The following is a 21,054-nucleotide window of genomic DNA, read 5'->3' as shown; positions in this document are numbered from 1 at the left end:
TGGCCATCGGATGGGAACTCTGAGAGCATACGAGGCTCTTCTTTTGACTAGCCTGGAGCAACCTCACATGTGCATCATGCCACAATTATGACTTTGTACCAGGCCAGCTAATGAAAATAGGCACCAGGGATGCAAGAGGTGGTTTGCTGGGCTCCTGTCTAGCTGTAATGTGGCGCGGGGCTGTAGCTGTGGGCGAGATACTCATCTCTTATGCCCCGGCACATTACATGAAGGTGGGGGGTCCAGGCTGGGTGTGTGTACTTGTGCTGTGAAGGTGATACACTGTGCAGGCCACATGTAACCGACGTTAGGTTTGGCCAGCACCAGATGTTTGATGAGTCAAGGAGGGACATCACTAGTTTAAAATATAGCTTTTATTGAGCATTAACTTGGGGTGGGCTTTATACAATATGTCTTCTGAAATGTCTCCTTGACAATGCATAACATTTTCCTCACACAAACTAAAAACCTTTCTCTTCTCTTTCCTTACTTGCCCTCTGTATTCTCTGTTCTTAACTACTTCACCACAATCCAGCTCGAGACTACAGTTCAGCTAGCAAGAGTCCTTTACTCAACCCGCAGTTCCACATCTTCTTTCCCCGCTAGGGAACTACCGTATATTGCCAGTATGGCCGGTACTTATCTTCTTCGTCCCTGGCGCTCTGGAATTCCCGCCTGGGACACTTTCTTTGTCTTGCGTACTCCATCCTGTCTGGACCCGTTACCACTAGGAGTTATAAACTCTGGGACTTACTGGTAGGCGTCCTCTCGCAGGACCGGTCTCAGATAAATCACTCTCGTCGTGGTCACTCTTCCTCATTTCTACTCCGAATCACGCTATCTCTCTCCCAGAATCTTCTCACTTCTAGGGACACTCAAGAAATGTGGCACTGCTCATACCAGACCCTAGGTCTCTTCACTATGGACTCCGTGCCCTATCTGATGTTTCAACAGGAAACGGTCTCTTTCCCTTCATCTTAACCCCCCATCCCTACTGTCAATTTCCATTATCAACATCATTATTGCACATCACAGGTCACATTACGCAACATAACAACACTTGTTTCTTCAAGGGGGAATATGGACTATATGTCCATCACCTTAAACGGTGGCCACAGATCATAAATGTGGCTCCTGGGTCAGATTCACATTATCTTTAGTGCAGCGCCCCAGAGTCCTGGTCGTTGCAGTAATGTTATTCTTCCACCAGGGGGAGTGATGTTACGTCTGAAGGCAGTGAAGGAGATCTTCTGTCCAGGTATAACAACCACAAAACACACTTCACACTCCAGTCCGCCAGGGGGAGCCATGCTTCTATCTACTGGGGCACTCCTCACACTTAGGTAAAACTGGTGGGTTGGTTAGGAAGTGAGACAGAAGCTGACTGGAGGGAGAAGGAGATAGTCAGTGAGTCCCGACCGAGTTTGGCAGAGGCTGGTTGGAGTGGGTTCCAGCCAGCTCCAGACTGCAGCCTGTGGAAGGCGAGGGTGCACGGAGCTGCGCCTGCTGTTGTGAATTCTGTTGTCGAACTCCCTCCTGTGGTCGTGAATGGTACTTCGGCGAGTTCTGTCCATGGACTCCCTCTGGTGGCTGTGAGTGAAGCTGCTGCTTCTGAGGTTCCTTACACAGGTGACGTGGTTTATCCTTTGGTTGGCTGCTCTATTTAACTCCACTCAGATCGTTACTCCTTGCCAGCTGTCAATGTTCCTGCATTGGTTCAGTTCGCTCTTGGATCTTTCTGGTGACCTGTCTTCTCCATCAGAAGCTAAGTTCCTGATAGTTATTATTTGTTCATTGTTTCCTTGTCCAGCTGGTTATCATGATTTTGTCTTGCTAGCTGGAAGCTCTGGGAGGCAGAGTGGCATCTCCGCACCGTTAGTCGGTGCGGAGGTCTTTTTTGCACACTCTGCGTGGTCTTTTGTAGTTTTTTGTGCTGATCGCAAAGATACCTTTCCTATCCTCTGTCTGTTTAGTAAGTCTGGCCTCCCTTTGCTGAAACCTGTTTCATTTCTGCGTTTGTGACTTTCATCTTTACTCACAGTCAATATATGTGGGGGGCTGCCTTTTCCTTTGGGGAATTTCTCTGAGGCAAGGTAGGCTTTATTTTCTATCTCTAGGGCTAGCTAGCTCTTAGGCTGTGAAGAGGCGTCTAGGGAGAGTCAGGAACGCTCCACGGCTATTTTTAGTTGTTGTGATAGGATTAGGGCCTGCGGTCAGCAGAGCTCCCACATCCCAGAGCTTGTCCTGTGTGAGTTTAACTATCAGGTCGTACCGGGTGCTCCTAACCACCAGGTCATAACAGTACAGCTGGCCCAAAGTATTAATGCATCTCAATAGAGGGATAAGAGAAGTTCTGAGACCATTTTTTTTCTTTGCACTGTGTTTTGTCTTTTTTTTCCTTTAAACCTTTGGGTGGTTCAGGACACAGGTGTAGCTATGGACATTCAAGGTCTGTCCTCTTGTGTGGATCATCTCACTGCAAGGGTACAAAACATTCAAGATTTTGTGGTTCAGAATCCTATGTTAGAGCTTAGAATTCCTATTCCTGATTTATTTTCTGGGGATAGATCTAAGTTCTTGAATTTCAAAAATAATTGTAAACTGTTTCTAGCTTTGAAACCCCGCTCCTCTGGTGACCCCGTTCAACAAGTAAAAATCATTATTTCTTTATTGCGTGGTGACCCTCAAGACTGGGCATTTTCCCTTGCGCCAGGAGATCCTGCATTGCGTGATGTTGATGCGTTTTTTCTGGCGCTTGGATTGCTTTATGATGAACCAAATTCAGTGGATCAGGCAGAGAAAATCTTGCTGGCTTTGTGTCAGGGTCAGGATGAAGCGGAGGTGTACTGTCAGAAGTTTAGAAAGTGGTCTGTGCTTACTCAGTGGAATGAGTGTGCCCTGGCGGCAATTTTCAGAAAGGGTCTTTCTGAAGCCCTTAAGGATGTCATGGTGGGATTTCCCACGCCTGCTGGTCTGAATGAGTCTATGTCCTTGGCCATTCAGATCGATCGGCGCTTGCGTGAGCGCAAAGCTGTGCACCATCTGGCGGTATTCTCTGAGCATAGGCCTGAGCCTATGCAGTGTGATAGGACTTTGACCAGAGCTGAACGGCAAGAACACAGACGTCGGAATGGGCTGTGTTTTTACTGTGGTGAATCCACTCATGCTATCTCCGATTGTCCTAAGCGCACTAAGTGGTTCGCTAGGTCTGCAACCATTGGTACGGTACAGTCTAAATTTCTTTTGTCCGTTACTCTGATTTGCTCTCTGTCGTCCTATTCTGTTATGGCATTTGTGGATTCAGGCGCTGCCCTGAATTTGATGGACTTGGAGTTTGCCAGGCGCTGTGGTTTTTTCTTGGAGCCCTTGCAGTATCCTATTCCATTGAGAGGAATTGATGCTACGCCTTTGGCCAAGAATAAACCTCAGTACTGGACTCAATTGACCATGTGCATGGCTCCTGCACATCAGGAGGATATTCGCTTTTTGGTGTTGCATAACCTGCATGATGTGGTCGTTTTGGGGTTGCCATGGCTACAGGTGCATAATCCAGTGTTGGATTGGAAATCTTTGTCTGTGTCCGGCTGGGGTTGTCAGGGGGTACATGGTGATGTTCCATTGTTGTCAATTTCGCCTTCCACTCCTTCTGAAGTCCCCGAGTTTTTATCAGATTACCGGGATGTATTTGAAGAGCCCAAATCCGGTGCCCTACCTCCTCATAGGGATTGCGATTGTGCTATTAATTTGATTCCTGGTAGTAAATTTCCTAAGGGCCGTCTGTTTAATTTATCTGTGCCAGAGTACGCCGCTATGTGGAGTTATATAAAGGAATCCTTGGAGAAGGGTCATATTCGCCCGTCGTCGTCACCATTGGGAGCAGGGTTCTTTTTTGTGGCCAAGAAGGATGGCTCTTTGAGACCTTGTATTGATTACCGCCTTCTTAATAAGATCACAGTCAAATTTCAGTATCCTTTGCCGCTGTTGTCTGATTTGTTTGCTCGGATTAAGGGGGCTAGTTGGTTCACCAAGATAGATCTTCGAGGGGCGTATAATCTTGTGCGAATTAAACAGGGCGATGAATGGAAAACAGCATTTAATACGCCCGAGGGCCATTTTGAGTACCTGGTTATGCCATTCGGGCTTTCTAATGCTCCATCTGTGTTTCAGTCCTTTATGCATGACATCTTCCGAGAGTACCTGGATAGATTCATGATTGTATATTTGGATGACATTTTGGTCTTTTCGGATGATTGGGAGTCTCATGTGAAGCAGGTCAGAATGGTGTTCCAGGTCCTTCGTGCGAATTCCTTGTTTGTGAAGGGGTCAAAGTGTCTCTTTGGAGTTCAGAAGGTTTCATTTTTGGGTTTCATTTCTTCCCCTTCTACTATCGAGATGGACCCTGTTAAAGTTCAGGCCATTTATGATTGGACTCAGCCGACATCTGTGAAGAGCCTGCAGAAGTTCCTGGGCTTTGCTAATTTTTACCGTCGCTTCATCGCTAATTTTTCTAGTATTGCTAAACCGTTGACTGATTTGACCAAGAAAGGTGCTGATGTGGTCAATTGGTCCTCTGCGGCTGTAGAGGCTTTTCAGGAGTTGAAGCGTCGTTTTTCTTCTGCCCCTGTGTTGTGCCAGCCAGATGTTTCGCTCCCGTTTCAGGTCGAGGTTGATGCTTCTGAGATTGGAGCAGGGGCTGTTTTGTCGCAAAGAAGTTCTGATGGCTCGGTGATGAAACCATGTGCCTTCTTTTCTAGAAAATTCTCGCCTGCTGAGCGCAATTATGATGTTGGCAATCGAGAGTTGTTGGCCATGAAGTGGGCATTCGAGGAGTGGCGACATTGGCTGGAAGGAGCTAAACATCGCGTGGTGGTCTTGACGGATCACAAGAATTTGACTTATCTCGAGTCTGCCAAACGGTTGAATCCTAGACAGGCTCGATGGTCGCTCTTTTTCTCCCGTTTTGATTTTGTGGTTTCATACCTTCCGGGATCTAAGAATGTGAAGGCTGATGCCCTGTCAAGGAGTTTTGTGCCTGACTCTCCGGGTGTTCCGGAGCCGGCGGGTATTCTTAAAGAGGGGGTAATTTTGTCTGCCATCTCCCCTGATTTGCGGCGCGTGCTGCAGAAGTTTCAGGCTGATAGACCTGACCGTTGTCCTACGGAGAAACTGTTTGTCCCTGATAGATGGACTAGTAGAGTTATCTCTGAGGTTCATTGTTCGGTGTTGGCTGGTCATCCTGGAATCTTTGGTACCAGAGATTTGGTCGCTAGATCCTTTTGGTGGCCTTCTTTGTCACGGGATGTGCGTTCGTTTGTGCAGTCCTGTGGGACTTGTGCTCGGGCTAAGCCCTGCTGTTCTCGTGCCAGTGGGTTGCTTTTGCCCTTGCCGGTCCCGAAGAGGCCCTGGACGCATATTTCCATGGATTTTATTTCTGATCTCCCTGTTTCTCAAAGGATGTCGGTCATTTGGGTGGTTTGTGATCGCTTCTCTAAGATGGTCCATTTGGTACCCTTGTCTAAATTGCCTTCCTCCTCTGATTTGGTGCCATTGTTTTTCCAGCATGTGGTTCGTTTGCATGGCATTCCAGAGAACATCGTCTCGGACAGAGGTTCCCAGTTTGTTTCGAGGTTTTGGCGGTCCTTTTGTGCTAAGATGGGCATTGATTTGTCTTTTTCTTCGGCTTTCCATCCTCAGACTAATGGCCAAACCGAACGAACTAATCAGGCTTTGGAAACATATCTGAGATGCTTTGTTTCTGCTGATCAGGATGATTGGGTGTCCTTCTTGCCTTTGGCTGAGTTCGCCCTTAATAATCGGGCCAGCTCGGCTACTTTAGTTTCTCCTTTTTTCTGTAATTCTGGTTTCCATCCTCGTTTCTCTTCAGGGCAGGTTGAGCCTTCGGACTGTCCTGGTGTGGATACGGTGGTGGACAGGTTGCAGCAGATTTGGACTCATGTGGTGGACAATTTGACATTGTCCCAGGAGAAGGCTCAACGTTTCGCTAACCGCCGGCGCTGTGTTGGTCCCCGACTTCGTGTTGGGGATTTGGTTTGGTTGTCATCTCGTCATGTTCCTATGAAGGTTTCCTCTCCTAAGTTTAAGCCTCGTTTCATTGGGCCATATAAGATTTCTGAAGTTCTTAATCCTGTGTCATTTCGTTTGGACCTTCCAGCTTCTTTTGCCATCCATAATGTGTTCCATAGCTCGTTGTTGCGGAGATACGTGGCGCCTATGGTTCCCTCCGTTGATCCTCCTGTCCCGGTGTTGGTCGAGGGGGAGTTGGAGTATGTGGTGAAGATTTTGGATTTTCGTGTTTCGAGACGGAAACCCCAGTACCTGGTCAAGTGGAAGGGTTATGGTCAGGAAGATAATTCCTGGGTTTTTGCCTCTGATGTTCATGCTGCCGATCTAGTTCGTGCCTTTCATTTGGCTCATCCTGATCAGCCTGAGGGCTCTGGTGAGGGTTCGGTGACCCCTCCTCAAGGGGGGGGTACTGTTGTGAATTCTGTTGTCGAATCCCTCCTGTGGTCGTGAATGGTACTTCGGCGAGTTCTGTCCATGGACTCCCTCTGGTGGCTGTGGGTGAAGCTGTTGCTTCTGAGGTTCCTTACACAGGTGACGTCGTTTATCCTTTGGTTGGCTGCTCTATTTAACTCCACTCAGATCGTTACTCCTTGCCAGCTGTCAATGTTCCTGCATTGGTTCAGTTCGCTCTTGGATCTTTCTGGTGACCTGTCTTCTCCATCAGAAGCTAAGTTCCTGATAGTTATTATTTGTTCATTGTTTCCTTGTCCAGCTGGTTATCATGATTTTGTCTTGCTAGCTGGAAGCTCTGGGAGGCAGAGTGGCATCTCCGCACCGTTAGTCGGTGTGGAGGTCTTTTTTTGCACACTCTGCGTGGTCTTTTGTAGTTTTTTGTGCTGATCGCAAAGATACCTTTCATATCCTCTGTCTGTTTAGTAAGTCTGGCCTCCCTTTGCTGAAACCTGTTTCATTTCTGCGTTTGTGACTTTCATCTTTACTCACAGTCAATATATGTGGGGGGCTGCCTTTTCCTTTGGGGAATTTCTCTGAGGCAAGGTAGGCTTTATTTTCTATCTCTAGGGCTAGCTAGCTCTTAGGCTGTGAAGAGGCGTCTAGGGAGAGTCAGGAACGCTCCACGGCTATTTTTATTTGTTGTGATAGGATTAGGGCCTGCAGTCAGCAGAGCTCCCACATCCCAGAGCTTGTCCTGTGTGAGTTTAACTATCAGGTCGTACCGGGTGCTCCTAACCACCAGGTCATAACAGCCTGCATCCCATGCGGCAGCATCCCAAGAAGGAGACTTTGAAAGGAATTGTGTTGCAGTGAGTGAGCAACGAAGTCATAGCAACAGGAGAGGAACATCAGTGGGAGACCAGCTAGAAGCAGGCTGCCTCCTTCTGAAGCGCAGGATCCGGTAGGCGGAACACCGAGGGAGCAACAGTCCTTTATGCCTTGCTCCAGAGACCGGCAGGACAGTTAATTTCAAGTTACTGATCCACCCTATACCCAGGAGACATGGTGGCAACTTGTGGGGGCCGAGGCGTCTCTAGGGTCCCTATAAAAAGCTTCAGGCCACCAGTCATACGGGTTTGTCCTATCCGTCAGGGGGACAGAGAGAAGAGACTTAACATCTACAATAGTGGTGAGGACCTTACCGAGTTGCTCAGCAGGGAGGTACTACAACGCCCAGGCGCTAGCTAAAGGCTATTGAATTCCACCTGGATAAGGGGACTCTGGATTTGCCTTCAGACCGGCCAGACTTTGCCTACCCTGTGGTCCCTACCCTGGACTGTGGATGCTGAAGCCTTCAGTAAAGGTAAAGAGACTGCAACTGTGTGTCCTTGTTAGTCACTGCGCCTCACATCATCCACCATCTACACACTGGGAAGCCCTGGGGCCATACTTCACCTGTGGGAAGGTTTACCATCTAGCTGCCATAACATCACCCCAGCGGACCCTTAAGCAGCGTCGGTCACCCTGACCGAATACCACAGGTGGCGTCACGAACATTATCCCTTTAAAGACTTTTCCCCCACTACATCAATGGACGTTCCCCTAGGGCCACGGACCAGGTCAACCACTGTGACATCCCCACTGAGAACAGAAGGGCCCGGATCCGAGTAACCCCACAGCCCTTGGGGGCGCTCCATTAGCTGTAATCCAAAGAAATAACTGCATGTTTTAAAGGAGTTTTTATGTTCTCCTCGTGTTTGTGTTTCTTTCATCCAGGTTTCCCAGTTTCCTCCCACACTAGTCTAAAGACATACTGATAGGACATACTGATAGGGAATTGTGAGCCCCAGTGGGGACAGTGATAATGATGACGTCTATGGGATTAATGGCGCTAAGTGAGTAAAATAAATAAATACTGTAGTATAGTACGCTCTGGCATGTATTTTGCTGGCAGCATTCAGGACCTGGTGCCAGGGCCGGTCTCTCACAGTTCAGTCACCAGTTATTACCCAGCAGTGCCCTTGGGGCAGAGGGGTTTTAGGGCCCCAGGTGTGAATACACCCTGCCCCGGATTTTGTGAGGACTGTGGTGTAGCCTGCATGGACTCCTCCCCTGCGAGGCAGGGAGAACAGCAGCCAGATGGAGCACTTGTAGCTTTTGTGTTGTTGCTGTTTTACTATGTGTGTGTCTTATATTACAGCCATGCTGAACATCAGTGGCCGGAGAGAGGAGAGGGAGGAAAAGCCTGTTTACACAGACTGCAAACCGCCTGGGGAATAATGCAGGAAAGGAAGTGAGCCGGCTCTCTGTCTGACTGCTCCAACTTCCTGCTCACACACACACTCACAGTAACAGCCCAGAGACAAGAGCAGAAACCAGGATCTCATCCAGCAGACTGACAGCATGGAGCAGCCGGGGATTGTGCCACCCTCCTAGAGCGTGACCCGGGAGAGAGGTGCCAGGGTGCAGCGCCAGTCTGGGTATGTACGGGTCTTATGTGGCACTAGTTGCACTTCTGCTGGTCCTCGTCGCTTTGCTGTATGGAGGATGGAGGAGGGGCTGCTGGCTCACTCACCAACTTTCCTTTCTTACTTTGCATGATTTGCATTCATTTGTGTTAATAAATGGCATGGAGTTAACGAGACAGCAGCTGAAGACCCCTCACATTACTCTGGGTGGGCGCTGAGGAGTCACCAGTGTTTTATTACTGTGACTGGCATGACAGCTAATGCCCAGGGAAGGGTCCTGATGTACTGGGCATCACTGTCGGTGCCAGGGGAATCTCTTACTGACTGGGCATCACTGCTGGTGCCAGGGGAGTCTCAGTGACTTGGCATCACTGCCGGTGCCAGGGAATCTCTTATTGACTGGGCATCACTGCCGGTGCCAGGGGAGTCTCTATGTGACTGGGCATCACTGCTGGTGCCAAGGGAGTCTCATAGTGACTGGGCATCACTGCCGGTGCCAGGGGAGTCTCTATGTGACTGGGCATCACTGCTGGTGCCAGGGGAGTCTCTTAGTGACTGGGCATCACTGCTGTGGCACAGGAGTCTCTATGTGACTGGGCATCACTGCTGGTACCAAGGGAGTCTCTTAGTGACTGGGCATCATTGCTGGTGCCAGGGGAGTCTCATAGTGACTGGGCATCACTTATAATGCCAGTGTAGCAGGAGGAGTCTCTGCACTGGCAGAAGCAACAATGTGTGTATGTCATACTAGTGTCTGGGCATCAACACTGGTACTTGGCATGTTTGTCACTGGGTACCATTTATGACTGCCAGCGGTGAGAACCTCCTCTCATCCAATTATACGTGTGCAAGAGACATCCTGATAATGAAGATTGGCATCAGGACTGGTGATATTGATGGGCAACTGGCATGTGTGATGAGGACATCAGCAAGTGGTTGGCACTACGGTCCTGGTTGGCACTGCTGCCATGTGAGGAGGGAGTCTCTTACACCTGACTGGGCATGTGTGCCAGAGGTCTCTTTTATTACTGGTTAATTACTAGTTGTGACAACCTGTGACTATGGGCCATGGCTGGCATCATGAGCACTTGGCATCTCTGACGGGAGAGCCTCCAGTGCTAATGGCTGGGCATCTGCTCGCGTCTGGCATGGGGAATCCATCATGTCTGTGGGATCAGCTCTCGGAGCCAGAGCAGCGCGTTTTCCTCAGAGTTGTGAGTCCGTCCTGTCTGGAAACACAAGACTAATTGCCATGCGCTTCCGGCGGGAGCTGGCAGCAGACAACATCTTGAGAATGAGTCAGTGAGCGCACAAAGAGACTCTGTGGTTTCCTTCTCCTCAGGTTCATGCATGTGCAGCCGCCTTTGTAGTCTTCGCAGGGTCTCTAGGCTCGGGCCATGTAATATCGCGCAGGGAGGGAGAGGAGAAGGCTGCACTGTTGTTTTTGGATGGGAGGCTTTCTATTTTATAAGGTTACAGGACCTGATGCTGCCGGGGAAAAAGTTCCCTTGAATTTTCCACTAGCTGCAGGAAGAGAGCGCATTTAGTCATGGCTCAGTAATGTCTGCCTATAGCAACTAATCTCATTAGGAGTTTCCGCTCCCCAAACACTGGAGGGTTTGTGTGGCTCATAGAGGAGCTCTGCCACCAACATACACAGCCAGAGAGCTCATGTACCCACTGTGCCAGCTGTGTGCCCTGCCCCCATATGTAATATATACATATAATAATCTGCCACCAACATGCACAGCCAGAGAGCTCATGTACCCACTGTGCCAGCTGTGTGCCCTGCCCCCATATGTAATATATATAATAATCTGCCACCAACATGCACAGCCAGAGAGCTCATGTACCCACTGTGCCAGCTGTGTGCCCTGCCCCCATATGTAATATATATAATAATCTGCCACCAACATGCACAGCCAGAGAGCTCATGTACCCACTGTGCCTGCTGTGTGCCCTGCCCTCATATGTAATATATACATATAATAATCTGCCACCAACATGCACAGCCAGAGAGCTCATGTACCCACTGTGCCAGCTGTGTGCCCTGCCCCCATATGTAATATATACATATAATAATCTGCCACCAACATGCACAGCCAGAGAGCTCATGTACCCACTGTGCCTGCTGTGTGCCCTGCCCTCATATGTAATATCTAATATATAATTGCCTAGAATACTACTTCCTGCAATTTGTGCCAACTTCCGTGGCTTTGTCCGGAGCTAATGTCCGGAGATTAATTGCCTAGAATACTACTTCCTGCAATTTGTGCCAACTTCCGTGGCTTTGTCCGGAGCTAATGTCCGGAGCTAATGTCCGGAGATAAGTGACGTCAACAGTGTCCAGTGTCTGATTGGTTGCCGCCTGCTGCGAGCGACCAATCAGAAACGTGCCGTACTGTGACACACTCCGCCCGCCATTTTGGTGTGATTTTTGAATTTTTACCTCACAGCAAGTTTCTACTGCGTGGAGGCGGGCCCAGTGACGTTGCTCTTCAAGCTCCTGCCGAATTTCGTCAAAAAAATGATACCATTTACCAAAACTATATATATTTAGTTGTGAAGTGGTTCAGTGACATTTTCACACCAATTTTGAACTTTTGTTTGGTGTTTTCTCCATATACTGCCTATTATTTTTGTTCTTTCTTACTATTATTTATTAATTGTATTATTCTTACATTTGAATAAATAAAGTATATATGGATTCTAGACTCCCGATTCTTTAGAATCGGGCTGCCATCTAGTATATAATAATCTGCCACCAACATGCACAGCCAGAGAGCTTATGTACCCACTGTGCCAGCTGTGTGCCCTGCCCTCATATGTAATATATACATATAATAATCTGCCACCAACATGCACAGCCAGAGAGCTCATGTACTCACTGTGCCAGCTGTGTGCCCCGCCTTCATATGTAATATATATATAATAATCTGCCACCAACATGCACAGCCAGAGAGCTCATGTACCCACTGTGCCAGCTGTGTGCCCTGCCCTCATATGTAATATATATATAATAATCTGCCACCAACATGCACAGCCAGAGAGCTCATGTACCCACTGTGCCAGCTGTGTGCCCTGCCCTCATATGTAATATATACATATAATAATCTGCCACCAACATGCACAGCCAGAGAGCTCATGTACCCACTGTGCCAGCTGTGTGCCCTGCCCTCATATGTAATATATACATATAATAATCTGCCACCAACATGCACAGCCAGAGAGCTCATGTACTCACTGTGCCAGCTGTGTGCCCCGCCTTCATATGTAATATATACATACACAGCCAGAGAGCTCATGTACCCACTGTGCCAGCTGTGTGCCCTGCCCTCAGCACTGCCATTACATGTAATATATAGATATAGTAATAACCTGCCACCAACATACACAGCCAGAGAGCTCATGTACCCACTGTGCCAGCTGTGTGCCCTGCCCTCATATTTAATATATACATATAATAATCTGCCACCAACATGCACAGCCAGAGAGCTCATGTTCCCACTGTGCCAGCTGTGTGCCCCGCCTTCATATGTAATGTATACATACACAGCCAGAGAGCTCATGTACCCACTGTGCTAGCTGTGTGCCCTGCCCTCAGCACTGCCATTACATGTAATATATAGATGTAGTAATAACCTGCCACCAACATACACAGCCAGAGAGCTCATGTACCCACTGTGCCAGCTGTGTGCCCTGCCCTCATATTTAATATATACATATAATAATCTGCCACCAACATGCACAGCCAGAGAGCTCATGTTCCCACTGTGCCAACTGTGTGCCCTGCTCTCATCACTGCCATTACATGTAATAAATACATGTAGTAATAACCTTCCACCAACATGCACACCCAGATAGTGCTAGTTATGTATCCACTGTGCCAGCTGTGTGCCATCCTGCCATCATTATATCTAAAAAAGAAAAAAACAGAAAGAAAAAATTGACAGACATGGATACAATGAATAGGCCTTTATTGTATTAAATATAAGTGGAACAGAATCTAAAATAATGCAGAAAATCACATGTTACTTTTACATACCGTAATTAATTTGCATTTTATTGTATGAAATACGTATTTGATACAATAGAAAAACAGAACTTAATATTTGGTACAGAAACCTTTGTTTGCTATTACCGAGGTCAGACCTTTCCTGTAGTTCTTGACCAAGTTTGCACACACTGCAGCAGGGATTTTGGCCCACTCCTCCATACAGATCTTCTCCAGAATTTTCAGGTTTTGGGTCCGTCACTGAGCAATATCAAGTTTCAGCTCCCTCCAAAGATTTTCTATTGGGTTTAGGTCTGGAGACTAGCTAGGTCTCTCCAGGACCTTGAAATCCTTCTTAGGAAGCCACTCCTTAGTTGCCCTGGGTGTGATTCTGGTCATTATCATACTGGAAGACCCAACCATGACCCATCTTCAATGTTCTTATTGAAGGAAGGTTGTTGGCCAAAATCTTGCGGTACATGTCTCCATCCATCCTTCCTTCAGTACAGTGCAGTAGTTCTGTCCTCTTTGCAGAAAAGCGCCCCCAAAGTATGATGTTTTCCCAACCATGCTTCATGGTTGGGATGGTTTTCTTGTGGTTGTACTCATTATTCTTCCTCCAAACAAGGCAAGTGGAGTAGATACCAAAAAGTTCTATTTTGGTCTCATCTAACTACATGACCTTCTCCCATTCCTCCTCTGAATCATCCAGATGGTCATTGGCGAACTTCAAATGGGCATGGACATGTTCTGGTGTAAGCAGGGGGACCTCATGTGCCCGGCAGGATTTTAATTCATGATGGCATAGTGTGTGGTAATGTTTAAGTTTATGGTCCCAGCTCTCTTCAGGTCATTGCCCAGGTCCTCCCATGTAGTTCTGGGATGATTCCTGACCTTTCTCAGTCATCCTTACCTCATGAGGTGAGATCTTGCATGGAGCCCCAGACCGAGGAAGATTGACAGTCATCTTGTATTTATTCCATTTTCTAATTATGGCTTCTCACCAAGTTGCTTGCCTATTGACCTGTAGCCCATCCCAGCCTTGTGCAGGTCTATAATTGTGTCCCTGGTGTTCTTAGACAGCTCTTTGGTCTTGGCCATGGTGGTGAGGTTGGAGTGTGATTGAGTGTGTGAACAGGTGTTTTTTTTTTATACAGGGTATATATAGAGTTCAAGCAGGTGCAATTAATACAGCTATAGAGTGCAGAATAAGAGGGCTTCTTAACCATTTCACACCGAAGCCTGTTTTCACCTTCCTGACCAGGCCAATTTTTGCAATTCTGACCACTGTCAGTTTATGAGGTCATACCTCTGGAATGCTTCAATGGATCCCACTGATTCTAAGATTGATTTGATGTGACGTATTGTACTTCATGAGAGTGGTAACATTTCTTTGATTTCACTTGCGTTTATTTGTGGAAAAAAATTTGTGGTGAAAATTTTGAAAATTTAGCAATTTTCAAAACTTTTAATTTTAATGCCATTAAAATCAGAGAGTCTTGTCCCACAAAATAGTTGATGAATAACATTTCCCACATGTCTTTTTTACATTACCACAATTTTTGAAACATGATTTTTTTTTGTTTTTCTTTACTAGCGATTTCTTATTTTTACAACAAAACCATTTTTTTAGGGACCAACTCCCATTTGAAGTGACTTTGATGGGTCTATATGACAGAAAATACCCAAAAGTAACACCATTGTAAAAATTGCGCCCCTCAAGGTGCTCAAAACCACATTCAAGATGTTTATTAACCCTTCAGGTGCTTCACATGAATTAATGGAATGTGGAAGAAAAAAATAAACATTTAACTTTCTTTCACAAAAATTTTAATTTACTTTTGCAATGGTAACAGGAGAAATTGCTCCATAAAAGGTGTTGTGCAATTTCTATTGAGTGTGCTGATACCCAAAATGTGGGGGGAAACACCTGTTTGGGCACACAGCAGGGCTTGAAAGGGAAGGAGTGCGCTTGACTTTTTGAATGCAAAATTTGCCGGAATAATTAGCGGATGCCATGTCGCATTTGGAGAGCCCCTGATGTACCTAAACAGTGGAAACCCCCAACAAATTACACCATTTTGGAAACTAGTCCCTTTAGGGAACTTATCTAGATGTGTATTGAGCACATTAAAGCCCCAGGTGCTTCACAGAAGTTTATAACGTTGAGCTGTAAAAATAAAAAAATATTTTTCCCACAAAAATCTTTTTAGCTCCAAATTTAGTATTTTTACAAGGGTAACAGGAAAAATGAACCCCAAAATTTGTTGTGCAATTTCTCCTGAGTTCATCGATTCCCAACATGTGGTCGAAAACTACTTTTGAGGCACAGTGCCAAGCTTAGAAGGGAAGGAATGCCATTTTACAGTGCAGATTTTGCAGCACTTGCTTGAGGGTGCCATGTTACATTGTCAGAGCCCCTGAGGTGCCAGAACAGCAGAACCCCATTGCAGTGACCACATTTTACAAACTAAACCTCTCAATGAATTCATTTAGGGGTGCAGTGATCATATTGAATCTATAGGAGTGTCACAGGATTTTATACCATTGGGCAGTGAAGAAAAAATAATTTACATTTTTACCTCCAAGATTGTGTGTTAGCCCCAAGTTTTACATTTTCACGCTGGGAAATGGGTAAAAATGGCACCAACCTTTGTCCCACAATATCTGCAGAATATAGAAATACCCCATAAGTGGATGTACAGTACTGCTTAGCCATACGGAGAGACTCTGGAAGGACCGAGCGCTATTTGCCTCCTGGAGCGCAGATTTTCCTAGAATAGTTTGCTGATTCCATATAAAGAGCTCTTAAGTGCTAGAAAAGCAGAATCCCCCTCAAGTTTTGCCATTTTGTAAATTATAACTCTTTGGGAATTTATCTAAAGATGTAGTGACGATTTTGACTCCATGGATGTTTTCCAGAAACAAGCAGCAGTGCATGTTGCTGAGTGAAAATTGCAAACTGCCGTTGTAGTGACCAGTACGCTGTAGTGACCAGTACGTTGCAGTGACCAGTACGTTATGCCCAGCCGGTGCATCTGGAGACTTGTACCTGTAAGTTATAGGCCGGAGTCACACATGCGAGAAACACGTCCGGCACTTGGGAGCGGAGCGTGCGGCTTCATGTGTTGCTATGCGGCCGCACGCTCCACTCCCAAGTGCCGGCGCCAGAGCTTGCTTTTCACATGCGAGACACGGACGTGTTTCTCGCATGTGTGACTCCGGCCTTAGGCAGGCTCTCATGTCTTCATAAATGCCAAACATGTGGATGCTATATGTGGTTTACACACACTGTGGCTCAGAAGGGAGGGGGCATTTGAATTTGAGAGTGCAGCATTTGGTGAATTTCTTTTGTGGGGCGAGAAGCCATTTTGCTTTTCCAGAGCTTTTGTGCTACCAGTAACGTGGAAGCCCCCTATATTTCCATTAGCAGATGACGGACTTGAGTGGGGACTTGCTTTTTTGTGGATTGAGTTGAAGTTTTATTGGGAACATTTTACATAACATTTATGATCACATTTATCCGGCGCTCTACGCTGAGCACTTGCTTTGGAGTTTTCATCTAAATCTCCAAGAAGTATTGTTTCTCCTTGTGGAGATTGACATGTTAAGCATGCCGAGATGAGGAGACTTAAAACCGCAATGCTCCTCTGGGAAATATGCTAATTATGCAAAGTGTCTCTTCAGAGAGGAAGAGAACTAGAACTCTAGTGTCATCTATTGGGAGGTATCAATAGGTGGCACTAGAGTTCTAGTTCTCTTCCTCTCTGAAGAGACAATTTGCATAATTAGCATATTTCCCGGTGGAGCATTGCAGCGTTAAGTCTCCTCATCTCAGCATGCTTAGCATGTCAATCTCCGCAAGGAGAAACGAAACTTCTTGGATATCGGTCGGACGCCTCTCACCCACCGCCAAATCAGATCTCCACTTTGAACTGATGAGGGGCAGCACCCCGAAACACAGTGTCTGCAAATTGAGATTCTGGTTTGACTATTATCCTAAGTCATATGACAAGGCTCGTTAAAGGGTCGACATTGACTTGTAGGATTGCTACCTTCCAATAAGTGGCACTAGAGTTCTAGTTCTCGTCCTCTCTGAATAGACAATTTGCATAATTAGCATCTAAATCTCCGAATGACATGATTCAGATGAAACCCCCCTACGGATCGATTCACTATAATGAGGCACTTAAATGTACAAGCAACAAAGGTGACACCTAAAGATCCATGACCATAAAAAATTTATTAAAACAGTGTCAGTATGGACAAAAGTGCAAACCACTCGGATCAATTTCAAAAACCAAGGAAGGAAGAAAACAGAGTAATGGTTAAATAGTGGATTTAAAGTAGAAGGACAAGAAAATAATAATAAAAATAGCCTGTATTGAAAAGGAGTATAAGGGCAAATGGTGGCACAAAGGCGCGCACAGACAATGTAATACATAATAGACAGCATAATTAGGCAAAACAATGCATATTAAAGGAATAGCATTAATCAAAATTCGGGACTTAAAAAAAGTGCAGCCGTGCTATTAAAAACCATGGGAAAGCATGAGTTGTATTCATGTGTGAGGTATTTGGTGTCAATGTGGATCTATATTGAAGGTCTGGTTGGTTCGAAACGCGCGCCGGGGTTGCGGCACCACACATATGCATCAGCACACCACTGCCTCTGATATGTACTCTCCTGCTATGGGTAATTCTTAATCATGTGTCATGCTACTACTACTCAACTATTGATAATATAACTGGGAGCACGTATATGTACATACATTTGCTACATAAATCAATACACTGCCTGTGATTTACTCATTGTCTACTGTATGTATGTATATATATATATATATATATATATATATATGTATATATATATATATATATATATATATATATATATATGCTCTCATTATTAGATCCACATTGACACCAAATGCCTCAAACATGAATACAATTCCACGGCTGCACTTTTTTAAATCCCGAATTTTGATTGATATTTGTTTAATACCCATTGTTTTGCCTAATTGTGCTGTCTATTATGTATTCCATTGTATGTGCGCGCCGTTGTGCCACCATTTGCCTTTATACTGATTTTCAATAAAGGCTAATTTTATTATTTTCTTGTCCTTCTACTTTAAATCCACTATTTAACCATTATTCGGTTTTCTTTCTTCCTTGGTTTTTACTATAATGAGGCAGCAGAGTTAGTCTAGTCTCTGTCTGGCCTCTGTTTAGCGGTGTCCTTCTTTTCAGAAGAGCACAAAACTGTGGCCGAAGGCAATTTTATGCAATCCTAAAAAGACGGCCGCCGCCAGATCATGGATGAGACAGCATCCACACAGCGTCCATCTGCCTCATTATAAGGAATCTTCCGCCAGAGGTTCTGTTTGAATCATGTATTTCAGAGATTTACACGGAAACCCCTGTGCAAGTGCTCAGCGCACATCGCAGGATAAATATGTGCTGAGCCTTGCTGCGATCTTTGGGAGGCAGAATGAAAAAATCAACAGGAGGTGAAGAATTGGTTTTATTTATTTTTTACACTGTTCCTCTTGCGGTAAAAGTGATTAGGCAACTTTATTCTTTGGGTCGGTGCGATTACAGTGATACCAGATTTATATCGGGTTTTTATGGTCGACTACTGTCACACACTAAAAGATGCTTTTTATCTTATTAAGACAGCTATAAGTTTTCCATATTTCGGCCGACAGAGTTATGTTTTGTTTGTTTTTTTGCAGGGAGAGATGATGTTTTTATTGGTACCATTTTCGGGCACATGACATTTTCTGATCACTTTCTATTCCGATTCTTAAGTGATAGAATGAACAAAAAACAGCAATTCAGGAATTGCTTTTTTTTTCTATACCCTTCTGTGTGTATTTTCATGACTATGAAGATTGTAAATTCACACTGAAGGCATCAAAACTATGAATTAACACATGTGGAATTATATACTTAAAAAAGTGTGAAACAACTGAAAATATGTCTTACATTCTAGGTTCTTCAAAGTACCCACCTTTTGCTTTGATGACTGCTTTGCACACTCTTGGCATTCTCTTGATAAGCTTCAAGAGGTAATCTGTTATGGACCTGGTGGTTAGGAGCACCCGGAACAACCTGATGGTTAAACTCACACAGGACAAGCTCTGGGAAGTGGGATCTCTGCTGACCGCAACCCCTAATCCTATCACACAACTAGAAATAGCCGTGGAGCGTACCTAACTCGGCCTAGACGCCTCTTCACAGCCTAAGAGCTAACTAGCCCTAGAGACAGAAAATAAAGCCTACCTTGCCTCAGAGAAATTCCCCAAAGGAAAAGGCAGCCCCCCACATATATTGACTGTGAGTAGAGATGAAAGTCACACACACAGAAATGAAACAGGTTTCAGCAAAGGGAGGCCAGACTTACTAAACAGACTGAGGATAGGAAAGGTATCTTTGCGATCAGCACAAAAAACTACAAAAAGACCACGCAGAGTGTGCAAAAAGACCCCCGCACCGACTCACGGTGCGGAGGTGCCACTCTGCATCCCAGAGCTTCCAGCTAGCGAGACAAAATCATGATAGCAAGCTGGACAAGGAAACAATGAACAAATAATTAACTAGCAGGGACTTAGCTTCTGCTGGAGTAGACAGGTCACCAGAAAGATCCAAGAGCGAACTGAACCAGTACAAGAACATTGACAGCTGCCATGGAGTTAAATAGGGCAGCCAGCCAAAGAATAAACTACGTCACCTGTGGAAGGAACCTCAGAAACAGCAGCTCCACTCACAGCCGCCAGAGGGAGTCCATGGACAGAACTCGCCGAAGTACCATTCATGACCACAGGAGGGAGTTCGATAACAGAATTCACAACAGTACCCTACCCTTGAGGAGGGGTCACCGAACCCTCACCAGAGCCCCCAGGCCAATCAGGATGAGCCAAATGAAAGGCACGAACTAGATCGGCAGCATGAACATCAGAGGCAAAAACCCAGGAATTATCTTCCTGACCATAACCCTTCCACTTGACCAGGTACTGGAGTTTCCGTCTCGAAATACGAGAATCCAAAATCTTCTCCACCACATACTCCAACTCCCCCTCGACCAACACCGGGGCAGGAGGATCAACGGAGGGACCCATAGGCGCCATGTATCTCCGCAATAACGACCTATGGAACACATTATGGATGGCAAAAGAAGCTGGAAGGGCCAAACGAAATGACACAGGATTGAGAACTTCAGAAATCTTATATGGACCAATGAAACGAGGCTTAAACTTAGGAGAGGAAACCTTCATAGGAACATAACGAGACGACAACCAAACCAAATCCCCAACACGAAGTCGGGGACCAACACAGCGCCGGCGGTTAGCGAAACGTTGAGCCTTCTCCTGGGACAATGTCAAATTGTCCACCACATGAGTCCAAATCTGCTGCAACCTGTCCACCACAGTATCCACACCAGGACAGTCCGAAGGCTCAACCTGCCCTGAAGAGAAACGAGGATTGAAACCAGAATTACAGAAAAAAGGCAAAACCAAAGTAGCCGAGCTGGCCCGATTATTAAGGGCGAACTCAGCCAAAGGCAAGAAGGACACCCAATCATCCTGATCAGCAGAAACAAAGCATCTCAGATATGTTTCCAAAATCTGATTAGTTCGTTCGGTTTGGCCATTTGTCTGAGGATGGAAAGCCGAAGAAAAAGACAAATCAATGCCCATCTTAGCACAAAAGGACCGCCAAAACCTCGAAACAAACTGAGAACCTCTGTCCGAGACGATGTTCTCCGGAATGCCATGCAAACGAACCACATGCTGGAAAAACAATGGCACCAAATCAGAGGAGGAAGGCAATTTAGACAAGGGTACCAAATGGACTATCTTAGAGAAGCGATCACAAACCACCCAAATGACCGACATCCTTTGAGAGACAGGGAGAACTGAAATAAAATCCAAGGAAATATGCGTCCAGGGCCTCTTCGGGACCGGCAAGGGCAAAAGCAACCCACTGGCACGAGAACAGCAGGGCTTAGCCCAAGCACAAGTCCCACAGGACTGCACAAAAGAACGCACATCCCGTGACAAAGAAGGCCACCAAAAGGATCTAGCGACCAAATCTCTGGTACCAAAGATTCCA

The 21,054-nt window shown here is 46.0% G+C and overlaps 1 protein-coding gene across 2 annotated transcripts in view; it reads left to right on the top strand.

Moving 5' to 3' along the window:
- The first annotated feature begins 8,598 nt into the window (after positions 1-8,598).
- Positions 8,599-21,054, top strand: part of ELK3 (ETS transcription factor ELK3) — a 78,569-nt gene continuing 66,113 nt past the window's right edge. Inside the window, exon 1 of one of the 2 annotated variants that reach the window (XM_069764466.1) lies at positions 8,599-8,957. The gene's annotated coding sequence lies outside the window, so the exon portion shown is untranslated. The remainder of the gene's footprint in view (positions 8,958-21,054) is intronic. The other variant, XM_069764465.1, reaches the window with a different exon arrangement.

The sequence above is a fragment of the Ranitomeya imitator genome, chromosome 4, assembly GCF_032444005.1.
Source record: "Ranitomeya imitator isolate aRanImi1 chromosome 4, aRanImi1.pri, whole genome shotgun sequence".
Lineage (NCBI taxonomy): Eukaryota > Metazoa > Chordata > Amphibia > Anura > Dendrobatidae > Ranitomeya > Ranitomeya imitator.
This window is presented reverse-complemented; position numbering and strand designations above follow the sequence as displayed.